A 12410-nucleotide genomic window follows, 5' to 3' on the forward strand; every position below is an offset into this window, starting at 1 on the left:
ATTAAACTTGCGTTTGAACATTGGCGTAATTTTTTGGAAGGTGCTAGATTTCCTATTCAGGTTTTCACAGATCATAAGAATTTGATCTATCTGGATGCTGCCAAGCGCTTGAATGCCCGTCAAGCTAGGTTGGCACTTTTTTTTTCTCGGTTTCATCTTTCTGTTACCCATATCCCTGGCACTAAGAATGTTAAAGCCGATGCTTTATCTCACAACTTCTCTCCTACGGTCGGTGCCGAGGAGGAGGAGAGCATTTTACAGAAAGGAGTTGTGGTGGCGGCTTTGGACTCCGTTTTGGAGAATGGGATTCTGAAAGATCAAGATGATGCTCCATCTAACACTCCCCATGGGAGGTTGTTCGTGCCTAGAGCCTTTAGGAGAGATTTGTTTGTGGAGTGTCATGAGTCTCGGTTGGCAGGTCATCCAGGAGTTTCGGAGATTAAGAGACTTATCAGTCGCAGTTTTTGGTGGCCTGGGTGGCAGAAGGAAGTCATCAAGTGGGTGCGTCAGTGTACTGTGTGTGCTAGGTCAAAGGCTTCACATACTCCTGCTGCGGGGTAGCATTGCCCTCTGGAGGTTCCTAGTGCGCCTTGGATGCATCTCACAATGGATTTTATTACTGACCTTCCTGTGTCTGAGGGTTTTACTGTCATCTGGGTGGTCGTGGACCGTTTTAGCAAGATGTGTCATTGGTTCCATTCATTAAGTTGCCCTGCGCCAAGACACTCGCTAAGGCATTTGTTAAGGAGATTGTCAAGCTCCATGGCGTTCCCACGGATATTGTTTCTGATAGAGGACCTCAGTTTATGGATCGCTTTTGGCGTGCTTTTTGTGACAGATTGGGAGTCCATTTGTCATTTTCGTCTGGTTATCATCCTGAGTCTAATGGACAGACCGAAAGAAAGAACCAAGATGTTGAACAGTTTTTGCGTTGTTTTGTGGCGGACAATCAAGAGGTGTGGTCTGAGTTTCTGCCTCTCGCAGAATTTGCTCTTAACAATCATACATCCTCCTCTGCTGGGTGTTCTCCTTTTTTTTGTTGTACTGGGAGACATCCATCTTTTGGTTCGTTCTCCAAATTGGGGTCAGCGGTGCCGGAGGAGGAGAATTTTTCCGGTGATTTGGAGAGAGTTTGGACTAATGTACATTGCAACCTTCAAGAGGCTAACAAGAAGTCCAAAAAGTATTTTGACAGGAAACGTAAGGAGGTTTTGTTTACTCTGGGTGACATGGTTTGGTTGTCCTCGAAGAACCTGCGGTTGAGGATTCCCTCTAAAAAACTGGGTCCTAAGTTTGTGGGTCCATTTCAAGTGCTTCAGGTTGTTAACCAATCTGCTGTTAGGTTGGATGTCCCTACTTCCTGGAAGATTAATCCGGTGTTTCATGTTTCCTTGTTGAAAAAAGCTGATGCATCGGATAGGGATGCCACTGTCACAGTTCCTCTGGTGGTGGAAGACGGTGAATATGAAATTTCTCGTATCTTGAATTCTAGATGGCATAGAGGGAAATTACAGTATCTTGTCTCCTGGAAGGGTTTTGGTCCCGAAGACAACTCCTGGGTAAGGGCGGATGATGTCTCTGCTCCTAGGCTTGTTAGAGCTTTCCACAGGAGGTTTCCGGATAGGTCTGGGCCTGGAGGATCCGGAGGATCCTCATAAAAGAGGGGGTACTGTTAGAACCCTCCTGTTTGTTTTTTCCATCTTGTGTTTTGCGGTCACATGGCTATCTGCTTTTATATTCCAGCTCCGCCCTTCTGGCTTTGCTGGACTTCAGTGTTTAACCGTTTCTCTAGCCAGGTGCTTCTGTGCCTTTCTCTGTCAGTTCGCTTGGTCCTTCTGGGACCTCTAGTACTTTTTTTGTCAGTTTGTCTTTTTGTGTTCTGCAACTATTTTTCTGTTTAGGAGGTGTCCCATTTTTTTCCCAGTCCTTAGTTCTTTTAGGGCCCCCTCCCTTAATGCTATAGGTCTTCGCTAAGACTAGCCGAGGACTAAGGCGGGTATGTTCGCTAGGAACAGTCACCCCGCTACATCGTAGGGATTCAGCTTAGTCTTACTGTAGGGACAGCTTTCCCCTATCTTTCCTTAGTACTTGTTGCAGATCATAACAGTATATACATCAGATAGGAGACACCGAAACTGCTGTGTATATATATCACATTGGATACACTGAGACTGCAGTATATACACATCACATAGGAGACACTGAGACTTCTGTATATTCATCACATAGAAGACACTGAGACTGCAGTATATATACATCACATAGGAGACACTGAGACTTCTGTATATTCATCACATAGGAGACACTGAGACTTGTATAAATACATGACAGAATACGCTGAGACTGCTGCTGATACATCACATAGGAGACTCTGAGACATAGAATATACTGGGACTGGTGTATATACATCACATGATATACTGTACTGCTGTATATGTCACGTCATCTACATGGGGACTGGTATAAATACATTACAAAGAATACACTGGAGCAGGTATACATGCATCACGTAGGAAACACTAGGACTGCTGCAGATGCATTACATAGTGTAAGGCAGCGCTAGTCATCATAATGGGGGTTACTCGCTTCGCTGCATCAATCAATGCACACGTGCAATGTCTTTAAGTTTTTCTCACAAAGCTGCAGTTTATTACATCATAAGCCACAGTTCACCGGGTCCAACTCCGTGGCACGCCGACACACATATCTACAATATTCATGAGACAAGTGGCACACAGGCCCACTTGCTCCAGGTTACAGCCTACGGCAAGGTAATAAATTATCAATGACCATAACACAGTCCATGTAACAAAGTGTATTACCTTTGCCGGGTTTAGTTGCTGCAGTCCATTTAATCCGCCACCACTTGTGGCTTTAAGGCTTTCCCAGGTGGGGGTCTCCAGCCGTCGTCCCCTCAAAGGCCACTGACATCCACACAGGATCCAGGCTCTGCCTTTCAGGACTCTTCCTCAAGCCTCTGCCTTCCAAGGCCACTAGCATCCACACAGGATCCAGGCGCGACCTTTCAGGTACCAGGCTTCACTCGGCCTCACTAGGCCTCTCACAAACGGTGTCCCACACACACGGAGCACAGGCCTCACACCGAACACACCTGTCTCAAATTAAGCAGGGTTTATATATGCATCCCGTGCACACACATACTGACAGGACCTTAACTGTGTGCATAAGGACCTGTGTGATGTCATGGTCATGTGACCAGTCAGTTAAAGGGGAAGGTACATGGTCAGGTAAAACACATCCTGGACCATTTACAGTAATGCTACCAAGCTGCGGCATTACATATCCCCCCCTCTGTTCAAACTTGTGGGGTTGAACACATAATATACACAATAACATTATAACCCCCAACTCACATAGAGACCATGTACTTTACAATTGTGCTACTCAGCCCCTGGAACCTTAGTCAACGACATTAGCCCATTCCTTAAGGACCTACCATTAGTCACTGTCACTGACTTCGTCAGGTCACCTTTCCGGGTCGTAACCTTGTCAGGTCTCCCCCGCTCCCAGCGGTCAGTCATAATCTTGTCAGACCTCCCCAGCTCCCAGCGGTCAGTCGTAACCTTGTCAGGTCTCCCCCGCTCCCAGCGGTCAGTCATACAGCGGTGTGACTCACATGCCCTGGTATCTAAGGTCCGGTTTGACTCCGTAATGTCCCGTCCTTTATTGGGTCGTTTGTATGGGATTCTCAAACCTGAGTTACTGGAGGTCCCACTACCTCTAAACCCATGCCCACTACTCTCAGGACATCTTGAAAGGTCCCTAACTCCAGCTATAGCTATTCTGTTATTTAAGGGACCCTTTCTCTGTCTGGTCTCATAATTTCTAGACGGCTGCCACCTTCTGCTACTCAGATGATGCTGTCTATCCACTCGCAGTCTAGCGAGATTCAACTGTTCTACCTCTCGCAGGTAGGTCACTCGGTACTCCAACAGCATGCGCATATATTCCAGGCTTTCTTCTGTTCCTACAACGGAGAATGACACCATGCCATCTTCGTCTGGCATCCAGTCCTGACGATCACGTGGACTGCTTACTTTCACCACACCAGACTTCTTGACCATCATCTGCATGGCTCGACCATTTCTCCCAAAGAGCTTCCTCACCAGAACATGAGGCACCCGGATGACCTCTTCACGCAGACTGTGAGCTTTCCTCATCAACTCCAGTTGTCTAACGGCTTGTTCCCTCTTCAACCGGAGAAACCGCTTTGTGCGAATACATCACCAGTGCATGTCACTTAGGATAGCCACCCTCATAAACTGTGACTTCGGTCGTAGACAGGACCACCAGCTGTTTAGCTTCTGAGGTCAAGTACACCTTACAGGCTCCCACGGCCTTCTTAAACTCCTCATGCACGGACTCACGGGTGCATTCTTCCCTCAAATCCTCAGGTACATCTACGAGGCCCTTGTACCGAGACATTTCGGTCTCACCAGAGGTTTCCAGATGATCAACCAGCTCAGGTTTCAGGGACAACTGACCTCCAGCTTCTTCACCCTGTATGCTTCTCCTGAGCTGACTCACAGCTACAAATTCACGAATTTTTGTCTTGACCACTTACATCTCATATTTATCTGTGGTTAACACTCTCTTAGCTCTCCTCAGGTCCACCTTCTCATGGTATAAGGGAGTGAGTGCAACGTGTTCGCCCTTTTCCTTCTCCAAGAAGGCCTCGTTCACTGAGTGATACTTTGTCAGGCGACTTTTGAGCCCGGAAACTTCTTCCTCTAGCTCCGCCACTCGCCTCTCAGCGGCCCGTCTCTGAAGCTCTTCCTGCTTCAACTGCTCTTCCAGCAGCAGAGTTCTCTCAGACCTCTCCGTCTCCAATGCGCCCACTCGGCTCACAACAGCCAGTCTCTCACGTTTCTCTTGCGTCCACTGGGTTTGTAGCAACTCCTTGAGCTGCTTGAACTCGGCTCCGACATCCACTGAACCCTCCGAGCCCACATCACTCGAGGAGGTATCTGCTTCATACCTCCCATCACCAGCGGTCAACTCCTGGCCCTGGTCTGTGGCTTTTCCGATGGACTCCTCCATCCTCTCTCGCTCAGCTTCCATCTTGCTGACTGTTTCCTTAAGGTAGGTCTCCGCCTTCTTGAGAGTATCACAGGACATCTGTACCTCCTTCACCTGAGCTTCCAGATCTAGGGTCTTTCCCCGGAGACCATCATTCTCCTCACGGGTGTCTTGCAGAGTGGTCTCAACCACTTGGCGCACTTGCTCTGCACCCGCCTTATCCACCTCTAGTTTTTCCTTCACCTTGAGGAGATCCTCATAATCTCTCTTACTCTGTTGCAGTTCCCTACTGCGTTCACCACACTCCTTCTTGGAGTCACACAGCTCCTGGTTGAGCTGTTTGCGCAGTCGTTCTAGGATTTGTTCACGTCCAGAAACACCATCCTGCCGCGCCTCCTTCTCAAGCTTCAACTGCAAAACCTCTTCCTTGATTTTGCGGCGGTCCTCCTTAATTGCGTAGAACATTTCCTTCCAATGGTTAATTTCCGCGTTGCTTCCCTCCACGTCTCGCTGCCAGTTCCTCATAACCTGGTATATTTTCTGCTGCTCAGACTCCAGGTTCAGCTGGTCTGCGGACACGTTCCCCAGGTTTTCCCTTATCTGCTGCACGTCACTCTGACACTGTTGCCTGATAGGCTCCAGTTCTTGGTCATGACTGGCCACCTTCTCTTTCAGGGCTGTCAGATCCTGATCCGTCAGTCTCAGTACCGTACCGGAGGTTGCTACTGGCAACGTCACCTCCTCTTCTGCCTCTAAAGGAGGATCCACACTTGAAGCAAAGGCACACAGTACTACATTCTCTTTATTTTCATTTTCAGGGAGTACTACCGGAGCAACCTTTTTGTGGCCCTTGCGCCGTCGACGACGAGAGGGGGACTCTCTCCCCTCGTCTAGCCCCTCCTGACTGAACTCACTTTTTACTTTCATAGTGTCACAGTCAGCTACGGGGTCTGTGTCACTCCCCATGGTGTTGTGGACTGACAGGTCACCTCCCACTTTGACGTCACCCCTTTCTACTGGAGTTACCCCGTTATCAACGGTCACATTGTCATTTTTAGGAGGTACCAACCCACAACCAGTAACAATTTTCAGTTTTCTACACTCCACACTCTTGTGAAAATCCGCCCCTTTTTTAGACTCCGCCCCCTTTTTAACAACCACATCGGCAGGGTAATTTTTACACAAAAAATCAGCAGTAGTCTTAGGACTCAGTTCACAACATCTCTTACCACCTCCCCGGGCACTCTGGGACAACACTGGCGCCCCCGGAGAGTCCATAGAATGGTCCACTGCCGCCATTCCATATGGTGCCCACAGCTCCTGCGGTTCCTGCACCATGTCCAGTAAAAGTTTCCCAAATATCTGCTCCGGTCCCAACCGGCCCTTCAACCGCTCAATAGCTCCAGACAGATCTGCTGCTTTCCTCACAGCCATCGCGGTACGCTGTTCATGTTATGTTCTGCTACCAGAGCTAAGGAAAGAGAGGAGATCTGTCCCTACGATAGAACTCAGCTTAATCCCTACGATGTAACAGGGAACCGGATCCTGCGATCAGACCTGCTAAAGTCCTAAGCTAGTCTGTACGGAGACCTATAGATGTGGGGAAGGAATTCCTACAAGTACTAAGGACTGGGAGGAATATGGGACACCTCCTAACAGAAATAGTAGCAGACAGACGAACAAACAAAATATATAGAACATAGAGGTCAGTAGACCAAGCAAACTAACAGAGCAAGACACAGAGCACAGGCTAGCTAGAAAGTAGATATACAATGAAGTCCAGCAAAGCCAGAAGGGCGGAGCAGGATTAAATAGGCCAACAAGGTCATGTGACCAGCAAAGGAAAAAAAACTAAGAGCAAGGTTCTAACAGTACCCCCCCTTCTAAGAGGATCCTCCGGATCCCCTAGGACCAGGCTTATCAGGAAATCTCCTGTGAAACGCTCTGATAAGTCTGGACGCGGAAACATCATCCGACCTCACCCAAGAGTTATCCTCGGGACCGAAACCTTTCCAGGCCACAAGATACTGCAAACTACCTCTATACCGTCTAGAGTTAAGGATGCGAGAAATTTCATATTCCCCGTCCTCCACCACCGGAGGAACAGAGGCAGAGGCGTCACAATCCGATACAACAGCTTTTTTCAACAGAGAGACATGAAATACCGGATTAATTCTCCAGGAGGTAGGAACCTCCAACCTAACAGCAGATTGGTTGACAACCTGAAGCACCTTAAAGGGCCCTACAAACTTGGGACCCAATTTCTTTGAAGGAATCCTCAACCGCAGATTCCTAGAGGACAACCAAACCATGTCACCAACAGCGAACAAAACCTCCTGTCGTTTCCTATCAAAGTAGTCTTTAGATTTTCTGTTGGCCTCTTGAAGATTACCATGCACATCCGTCCAAACTCTCTCCAAATCACCGGAAAAATTCTCCTCCTCAGGCACGGCAGATCCCAACTTGGAGAACGACCCAAACGACGGATGTCTCCCAGAACAACAAAAAAAAGGCGAACAACCAGCAGAAGAAGATGTATGATTGTTCAGAGCAAATTCAGCAAGTGGCAGAAACTCAGACCACCCCTCTTGATTGTCTGCCACAAAACAACACAAGAACTGCTCAACATCCTGGTTTTTCCTTTCTGTCTGGCCATTAGATTCAGGATGATATCCGGACGAGAACGACAAATGAACTCCCAACCTATCACAAAAGGCACGCCAAAAACGAGCCACGAACTGAGGACCCCTATCAGAAACAATGTCAGTAGAAACGCCATGAAGTCTGACAATTTCCTTGACAAAGGCCTTAGCAAGAGTTTTAGCGCAGGGCAGTTTGACGAAAGGAACCAAGTGACACATCTTGCTAAAACGGTCCACGACCACCCAGATGACAGTAAAACCCTCAGAGGGGGGAAGGTCAGTTATAAAGTCCATAGCCAAATGTGTCCAAGGAGCACTGGGAACCTCCAAAGTACAAAGCAACCCCGCAGCAGGAGTATGTGAGGACTTAGATCTAGCACATATAGTACATTGACGCACCCACTTAATGACTTCCTTCTGCCATCCAGGCCACCAAAAACTGCGACCCACCAGTCTCTTGGTCTCAGAGATTCCGGGATGACCTGCCAACCGAGATTCGTGACACTCAACAAACAAATCTCTCCTAAAGGTCCCAGGCACAAACAACCTCCCATGAGGAGTGTTAGAAGGGGCATTCTCCTGTGCTTTAAGAATCTCATTTTCCAAAACGGAGTCCAAAGCAGCTATCACAACACCTTCTTGTAAAATGTTCTCCTCTTTCTCAGCACCGACTATGGGAGAAAAACTGCGAGACAAGGCATCCGCCTTAACATTCTTAGTACCAGGGATGTAAGTAACGGAGAAATTAAACCGTGAGAAAAACAGTGCCCACCTAGCCTGACGGGCATTCAGGCGCTTGGCAGCATCAAGATATATCAGATTTTTATGATCCGTAAGAACCTGAACGGGAAATTCCGCACCTTCCAAGAAGTGGCGCCAGTGTTCAAATGCGAGTTTAATAGCCAATAATTCCCGATTACCAATATCGTAATTCAGTTCAGTCTCCGAAAATTTTTTTGAAAAAAAAGGCACAGGGATGTAATCCATCCCCGTTATCCTGAGACAATACTGCGCCAACCCCCACAGAGGAAGCATCAACCTCAACCAAAAACGGCCTAGTAACATCAGGCTGCATAAGGATGGGAGCAGAGGTGAACCTCTCCTTGAGATACACAAAAGCTTCAATGGCCTCAGAAGACCACTGAACCGCATCAGCACCTTTCCTGGTGAGATCAGTCAGAGGTTTGACAATACTAGAAAATTTTTTTATGAATTTTCTATAGTAATTGGCGAAACCCAAAAACCTCTGTATCGATTTCAAACCAATAGGCCTAGGCCATTCCTGCACAGCCTGAACCTTAACCGGATCCATCTCAAAACCTTTGCTGGAGATAATGTAGCCCAAAAAACTAATTCTCTGTACAGCGAACTCACATTTCTCCAGCTTAGCAAAAAGCGAATTGTCCATTAATAACTGTAATACCTCACGCACGCTCCGCCAATGAGACTCCAGATCTGGCGAATAAATCAAAATGTCATCCAAATACACAACCACATTTTTACCGATCAAAGGTCTAAGGATGTCATTAATCAGATTCTGAAAAAATGCAGGAGCATTAGTAAGACCAAAAGGCATAACCAGATTCTCAAAATGACCCACAGGAGTGTTAAAAGCAGTCTTCCATTCGTCACCCTCCTTCATGCGCAACAGATTGTATGCCCCCTTAAGGTCAATTTTAGAGAACCACTTGGCCCCCATTAACTGGTTAAACAGATCAGGAATCAATGGCAGTGGGTAAGGATTGCGTACAGTAATTTTGTTAATCTCACGAAAATCCAGACAAGGACGTAAACCGCCGTCCTTTTTTTTTACAAAAAAAAATCCAACCGCCACAGGAGACTTAGAGGGCCTAATGTGACCGGCGGCCAAACTTGTCTGTATGTATTCCTCCAAAGCCTTCCTCTCAGGAATAGTAAGGTTAAATAAACGACTTTTAGGAAGAGTCGCTCCAGGGACAAATTCAATAGAACAATCATAGTCTCTATGGGGAGGCAAAACCTGCGATTCCTTCTCAGAAAAAACTCTCCAAAAATCCTGAATAGGAACAGGCAATTCTCCCCTATCCAAAGCTGCAATACGCCCGTTACAACACTTGTCATAACATTTATGGCTCCAGGATTTAATTTCACTGGTAGACCAATCCAGTACAGGATTGTGAAATTTTAACCAGGGCAATCCCAATATTACTGGAGAAGGCAAGTTATTCAACACTACCAAATCCAATTTCTCATGGTGAACACCATTAATAGTGAGAGGAAATTCACAGACCTTGAGAGTAATATTCTTCAAAGGGGAACCATCCACAGAAACCACAGCAATGGGGGATGATAAAGGTTCAGGTTTTAAATTGAGTCTTTCCACGAATCCCCCATCAATTACATTCAGAGTAGACCCACAATCGACAAACACCCGAAATTCCATTAATTTTTCCTGAGCAATCGTGGAAGCAGCTAAAAATACACCCTTGGAATTTAAACAGGCAATACGGGCATGACTGACCATTTTTTTTTCTTTCTTCATACGAAGCTCACAGCCTTTAATCAAATGACCAGATTTTCCGCAATAGAAACACAAGCCTTCAAAAAATCGACGGTCTTTTTCTTGAGAGCGAGGTGCCACCGATCCAATCTCCATCGGTTCACCACTGTTAGTACACACATTCTCATAACCAGAAACTGACATAGCAGAGGATTTGCTCTCATTAACCCTTGCACGCAGTCTTCTATCCACCCGTATAGCTAATTGCATAGCCTGTTGCAAATCTTCAGGTGTAGGATAAGCAATTAGCAGGTCTTTAACCCTTTCACTGAGCCCAGCAAGAAATAGACTTTTCAGAGCAGAATCGTTCCACCCTGTTTGAGTAGACCAACGACGGAAATGAGTACAATATTTTTCCACATTACCTGATCCTTGTTTTAAACGTCTCAACTCAGTCTCAGCTGATGCGACACGGTCAGGATCATCATATAATAGTCCCAAAGCAGAAAAAAAACTATCCACTGATCTGAAGCATGTATCACTAGGTTGCAAAGAAAAGGCCCACTCCTGAGGCTCTTTGCGCAAAAGTGACATTATGAACCCTACGCGCTGGGATTCATCCCCAGAGGACTTAGGTCTCAAACGAAAATACAATAAGCAAGCATTTTTGAATGAAAAAAATTCTCGGTGTTCACCAAAAAATAAATCCGGCAAACATACCTTAGGCTCCAAGAAATGTGCTCCAGGACAGTTACTCACGTGCTGACGGAGCTCGGCCACCTCCAGAGAGAGTCCCTGCAGGCGATGAACCAAATCCTGAACCGACACCATGATGGAACAGAAAAATCTTTCCTTAGAGAATTTGCTGGCTGGACTTATTGTTATGTTCTGCTACCAGAGCTAAGGAAAGAGAGGAGATCTGTCCCTACGATAGAACTCAGCTTAATCCCTACGATGTAACAGGGAACCTGATCCTGCGATCAGACCTGCTAAAGTCCTAAGCTAGTCTGTACGGAGACCTATAGATGTGGGGAAGGAATTCCTACAAGTACTAAGGACTGGGAGGAATATGGGACACCTCCTAACAGAAATAGTAGCAGACAGACGAACAAACAAAATATATAGAACATAGAGGTCAGTAGACCAAGCAAACTAACAGAGCAAGACACAGAGCACAGGCTAGCTAGAAAGTAGATATACAATGAAGTCCAGCAAAGCCAGAAGGGCGGAGCAGGATTAAATAGGCCAACAAGGTCATGTGACCAGCAAAGGAAAAAAAACTAAGAGCAAGGTTCTAACAGTTCACACTAGCACTTCAATGCTCTCCTGGAAAATTTTTCGTTGCCCCACCGAGCCACCGCAAAACCGGACTTGAGTGCGATGAGAATCTTCGCAACCCCGCCGAGTTGCAGCAAAAAACGGATTTGAGTGCGACACCAATCTTCGCAACCTCGCCGAGTTGCAGCAAAAACCTGTATCCACACTCGTCGTCCTGTGCCGTTGCCCCTAGCAACCGGGTTGTCGTTGCCGCTAGCAACCGGGCTGCCGTTGCAGCTAGCAACCGGGCTGCCGTTGCTCGCATTCTCGAACCATATGTAAGGCAGCGCTAGTCATCATACTGGGGTTACTCGCTTCGCTGCGTCAATCAATGCACACGTGCAATGTCTTTACGTTTTTCTCACAAAGCTGCAGTTTATTACTTCATAAGCCACAGTTTACCGGGTCCAACTCCGTGGCACGCCGACACACATATCTACAATATTCATGAGACAAGTGGCACACCGGCCCACTTGCTCCAGGTTACAGCCTACGGCAAGGTAATAAATTATCAATGACCATAACACAGTCCATGTAACAAAGTGTATTACCTTTGCCGGGTTTAGCTGTCTCAGTCCATTACGCTTGCCACCACTGTGGCTTTAAGGCTTTCCCAGGTGGGGGTCTCCAGCCGTCGTCCCCTCAAAGGCCACTGACATCCACACAGGATCCAGGCTCTGCCTTTCAGGACTCTTCCTCAAGCCGGCTCTCCCTCAAAGGCCACTGACATCCACACAGGATCCAGGCTCTGCCTTTCAGGACTCTTCCTCAAGCCGGCTCTCCCTCAAAGGCCACTGACATCCACACAGGATCCAGGCTCGACCTTCCAGGTACCAGGCTTCACTCCAAAGCCGCTGCCTTCCAAGGCCACTAGCATCCGCACAGGATCCAGTCTTTGCCTTTCAGGCTGCCAGGCTTCACTCGGCCTCACT

This window comes from Phyllobates terribilis, unplaced genomic scaffold (assembly GCF_046119375.1).
Source record: "Phyllobates terribilis strain yellow unplaced genomic scaffold, ASM4611937v1 Scaffold_7__3_contigs__length_470593459, whole genome shotgun sequence".
Lineage (NCBI taxonomy): Eukaryota > Metazoa > Chordata > Amphibia > Anura > Dendrobatidae > Phyllobates > Phyllobates terribilis.